Here is a 5,374-nt window from a genome sequence, read left to right on the forward strand (position 1 = left end):
TTACTGCTTTCTGATCCAATTCAAATCTTGTTTATCCAGAAGATAGGAAAAACACAAAATTCTGAGTTAAGACCACTGATGGCCTTCCCAGCTGCATTATTACAGGGAGTCCTCAACTTAGAACAGTTTGCTTAGTGACTGCTCAAAGTTACAATGAAAAAAAGTGACTTATAATCATTTTTCACACTTATGGCATTGCAGCATCCCAAGGTCATGTGATAAAAATTCAGATGCTTGGCAATTTATGACAGTTGCAGTGTCCTGGGTCATGTGATCACCTTTTGTGATCTTCTGACAAGCAAAGCCAATAGGGAAGCCAGATTCACTTAACAACTACGTTACTACAGTGGTGGGTTGCTACCGGTTCACCCCGGATCAGGAGAACCGGTAGTGGCAGCAGTGGGAGACTCTGCCCAGTCTCCTGGATATCTCTGCGCATGCGTAGAAGTGTAGTGCATGAACTGGTAGTGACTACCACTACTGGGTTACTAACTTAATAACTGCAGTGATTCACTTGACAAATGGGGCAAGGACGGTCATAAAATGGGGCAAAACTCATTTAACAAATGTCTTGCTTAGCAACAGAAATTTTGGGGCTCAATTATAGTTGTAAGTCAAGGGATACTTTTATTTGATCGTTGTAATTATACCAACTTTAATTATTTTACTGCTTTATTGATAGCCTGTTGACTCTTGTCTTTTGTATGTTTTATTGAAATTGCAGCAACGTTTTTGAAAGTGACTTGCCAATACTTTCTTCCTAGGGTTGGGAGAGAGCAACTGGCCCAAAGTCAACTTATTGGCAGATCTAGAATTCACAATCTCTTGATTTCTGCACCAATTTGGTGGAAAAATAAAACTGGCTATGTAGCTAACTTCAAAAACCGATACAAATCCATATGCCGCCAAATAAAAACTGAATTCATCAATTACCACTGCAAACTATCTTTACAGCGCTGCATGGCATGGGGCCGGGCTATTTACGGGACCGCCTGCTGCTACCGAATACCTCTCACCGACCCGTGCGCTCTCACAGAGAGGGACTCCTCAGGGTGCCGTCTGCTAGAAAAGTGTCATTTGGCGACACCCAGGGGAAGGGCCTTCTCTGTGGGGGCTCCCACCCTCTGGAACGAACTCCCCCCAGGACTTCATCAACTTCCGGACCTCCGAACCTTCCGCCGCGAGCTTAAAACATATCTATTCATCTGCGCAGGACTGGATTAGATTTTAAATTTATACGGGTTTTAATGGGTTTTATTATTTATATTGTTCTTTTTTAACTATTTGGCTGTGTAGAATAAGTTTTTTAATTGATATTTTACTTTGTATTTATATGTACCTTTTTATTTGCCTGTGAACCGCCCTGAGTCCCTAGGGAGATAGGGCGGTATACAAATACGATAAATAAATAAATAAATAAATAATAAATAAATAAACGGGAGGAAGAGATACACACGAAATCCAATCATGCCTTCTATAATTTCGTAAATGCCAAACTTAAAGACTCAAAAACCATTCCCCCTCTAAAAGGGCCGAATTGTGAAGATTGTAATGATGATGCCGTTCCCTTCATTTCCTAGTTGTACCCCATCCAATTATAATTATCTAATCCACATTGATTTTACTGAAGATACCATCATAAGGGCACTACACAAACTAAAGCCATCTCTATCTATTGTTCCTGATGGAATATGTGCCTTCTTTCTTAAAAAGTTTTCCTCCGCCATAGCTGAACCTCTAAGCACCATCCATGAAGTATCTTTTAGAATGTGTTCCTTGCCTGACATATGGTCATTAGCAACAATCATACCTTTCTTCAAAAAAGGTGACCCCGGCCTTGTTGAAAATTATAAACCAATCTCTCTTTGTTGTGTCACAAAGTCATGGAATCCATGTGTAAAGTCATGGAATCCATCATAAACCAATTCATCACCCTCCACTTAGTGACAAATAACCTACTCTCTGATAAACAATTTGGTTTCAGGAAAAAATTGTCCTGTAATCTGTAACTCATACACCACAAAAACATCTGGAACTCTCAACCAGGGCAAAGCAATAGACACAATTTACATAGACTTCTGTAAATTTGATTCAGTAGTGCATGACAAACTACTTCTGAAACTAAAACCTTATGGCATTTCTGGACCCCTGCATAATTGAATATCTGCGTTCCTGTCAAACAGGCAACAAGTGGTCAAAATAGGCAGCTATCAAATCCTGCATCTATTAATAGCGGTGTTCCCCAAGACAGTGTTCTAGATCCAACACTCTTTCTGCTTTATATCAATGACCTTTGTGATCAAATTATAAGCAGCTGTGTCCTCTTTGCCAATAATGTTAAACTATTCAACATCACAGACAACTCTACTACCCTTCAAAATGACCTAAACTATGTATCTGAATGGTCAAGCAATTGGCAATTCCAAATCTCTGCTAACAAATGCTCAGTCCTGCACATTGACAATAGAAATAAGAACATCAAATATTTGCTGGCTGGAAACGATCTAAAAGTTGATCCACACTCTGTCAAGGACCTAGGAGTATTCACTTCAAAAGATCTAAGTCCCAGAGCTCACTGTAACATCATTGCAAAAAAGACATTAAGAGTTGTCAATCTTATTTTACGAAGTTTTCTCTCTGAATAGAATAGAATAGAATAGAATTTTTTATTCGCCAAGTGTGATTGGACACGCAAGGAATTTGTCTTGGTGCATATGCTCTCAGTGTACATAAAAGAAAAGATACCTTCATCAAGGTACAACATTTACAACACAAATGATGGTCAATATATCAATATAAATCATAAGGATTACCAGCAACAAAGTTACAGTCTTACAGTCATAAGTGGAAAGAGATTGGTGATGGGAACGATGAGAAGATTAATAGTAGTGCAGATTTAATAAATAGTTTGACATTATTGAGGGAATTATTTGTTTAGCAGAGTGATGGCCTTCGGGAAAAAAACTGTTCTTGTGTCTAGTTGTTCTGGTGTGCAGTGCTCTATAGCGTGGTTTTGAGGGTAGGAGTGGAAACAGTTTATGTCCAGGATGCGAGGGGTCTGCAAATATTTTCACGGCCCTCTTCTTGATTCGTGCAGTATACAGGTCCTCAATGGAAGGCAGGTTGGTAGCAATTATTTTTTCTGCAGTTCTAATTATCCTCTGAAGTCTGTGTCTTTCTTGTTGGGGTGTGTCCTGTTTGGGTGGGGGCTTGGTTGTGCACCCCCAGCCAATCAGAGCACAGCCAAGCTCCCACCCAATCAGTTCAAACCCCCTCTAGCAGTTAAAAGGAAGAAACAGCTGCGATCACACATTGCTCCCAGAAGCACGAAGCTGAAGCCTGAAGATGACGAATGAGACTTCGTCGAAATGTCACCAAGACACTTCCAATTTTACGTGGGAGAAAACCCGAATAACCAAAGACCTACATACAAACACCCGCGAAAACCTCAGAAAACATATATATATAATTATTATATATTATATAATATATATATTATATTATATAAGTATAATGCTATACTTCAAATTAGGGCATATAAAACCTTTGCCAGACCTATACTTGAATACTGCTCACCTGCCTGGAACCCTCACTGTATTTCAGACATCAATACATTAGAGAGAGATATTTTACTAGAAAAGTACTCAAATCTTCTGCTCGAAATAAAATTCCCTATCCCACCAGGCTTTAAATTTTAGGTCTGGATAGCCTCAAACTGCACCATCTACATTCTGACCTATGCTCAATTCATACAATTATTTACCAAAACATCCTACCTGTAAATGAATACTTTAATTTCAACTATATTAACACAATGTAATTCACTCTAATCTCGATTGTAGGAAATATGACTTCTGCAATAGAGTAGTAAATGTCTGGAACACTCTACCTGATCCTGTTGCTAGTCTCACTAATCCCTATCCCTTTTACCTTAACTGTCTACCGTGGACCTTTCAGGTCCAGACTAAGTTTTTAATCTCAGGATTTAGAATCATATTGACTCTACAGATCTGATGCCCCTGCTGTGGCCTGACAATTAGCAACCTTATTGAAACTGTATTGCGTATAGCAGAACTTTTGCAATCTTGGCCTCTCTCCGGAATATTTAGGCCAATTAACCCTGGAGAAGGCCAAATCAATAGCAAAAGAAAGAATCATTGATCACTGAAATGATATCACTAGTGCCCCCGAGTTCTATTCTATTAGACATTTGCAAGCCCTCTCCAGCAAGGTACCCATACAATTTAACCTAGGGGTGTCAAACATGCAGCCCAGGGGCAGATCCAGCCCACAATAGGCCCAGAGTTGTCCCGTGGGGCCATCCTGGAGACAGCGAGGGACTGGCTCGTGCCACCCCAGCCCCAATCCACCTTGCCCCTGCCCACCCAGTTGGCTGTGATGACCAGGCCACACACCCCAGCCCCACAAAAACCTCATATGGCCTGCGATGGGATTGAATTTGACACCCCTGATCTAACCCTAATGAAATATAGATGGGCCTTTTCCAGAGCCCGCTTTGATGCCTTCTCATCAGCTCTACTGGATGGAAGATTTCATGGTACTCCTTATTTGAGGAGACTTTTGCCCTTGTGGATCCAGTGAGGTAGAAACTTTCACTCATACAGTCTCCTTTTTATAATATTCCAATATATGCCCTGATTGCCCCAGTTGTTTCCAAATATGAGGGCTGGACAGATAATTTTTATGTTTATTATTTTTTAAGGGATGCTAATGCCTTAAATATCAGATGACTATATATCTTCACAAAGTCATATAACTGCAATTTTTTAAATTAGATATGTTGTTTTATTGTCCTACCCCACACTTCTCAATAATAAATCACTCTGTTACACTATTTCTCTTTTTTTACTCTACTCTTCTTATTGTAAAGGCAGGTCAAAGACCATAATAAATATATTTGTAGAAGAAATCCATATTAAGAAGCTTGGATCATCAACCTTATCCTTCTAGCCCCCTTTTGGCCAGACTATATTCCAAATCCAAATTAGTCTTACTGAATACCAGCATTACATTTTATTCAAATTTTATTAGCCTCAGATACTAAAAGATTAGGCTTTCATGTTAAGAATAGGCTATCATGTTAAGATATTTTTAAAAAAATCTTTCCAAAAGGATTATCCCGATGAACAAGTATTGTCTTCTCTTCTGAAATATTTTAATGCAAAATCTTCTTCATCCAATTGAATGAGATTTGGAAGTTTTCTGCCTAGTATTACCATGATCTCCTGATTTTGGTTGCCCCCAAAACAACCCTTAGCAGCACCTTTGTCAGAAAATACCATAGATGACTATCCTTCAGTGCTGTTTTTAGACTGATAAAGAAGAAAAAATAGGATATTATCTCTGCCTCATT

The sequence above is a fragment of the Ahaetulla prasina genome, chromosome 2, assembly GCF_028640845.1.
Source record: "Ahaetulla prasina isolate Xishuangbanna chromosome 2, ASM2864084v1, whole genome shotgun sequence".
Classification (NCBI taxonomy): domain Eukaryota; kingdom Metazoa; phylum Chordata; class Lepidosauria; order Squamata; family Colubridae; genus Ahaetulla; species Ahaetulla prasina.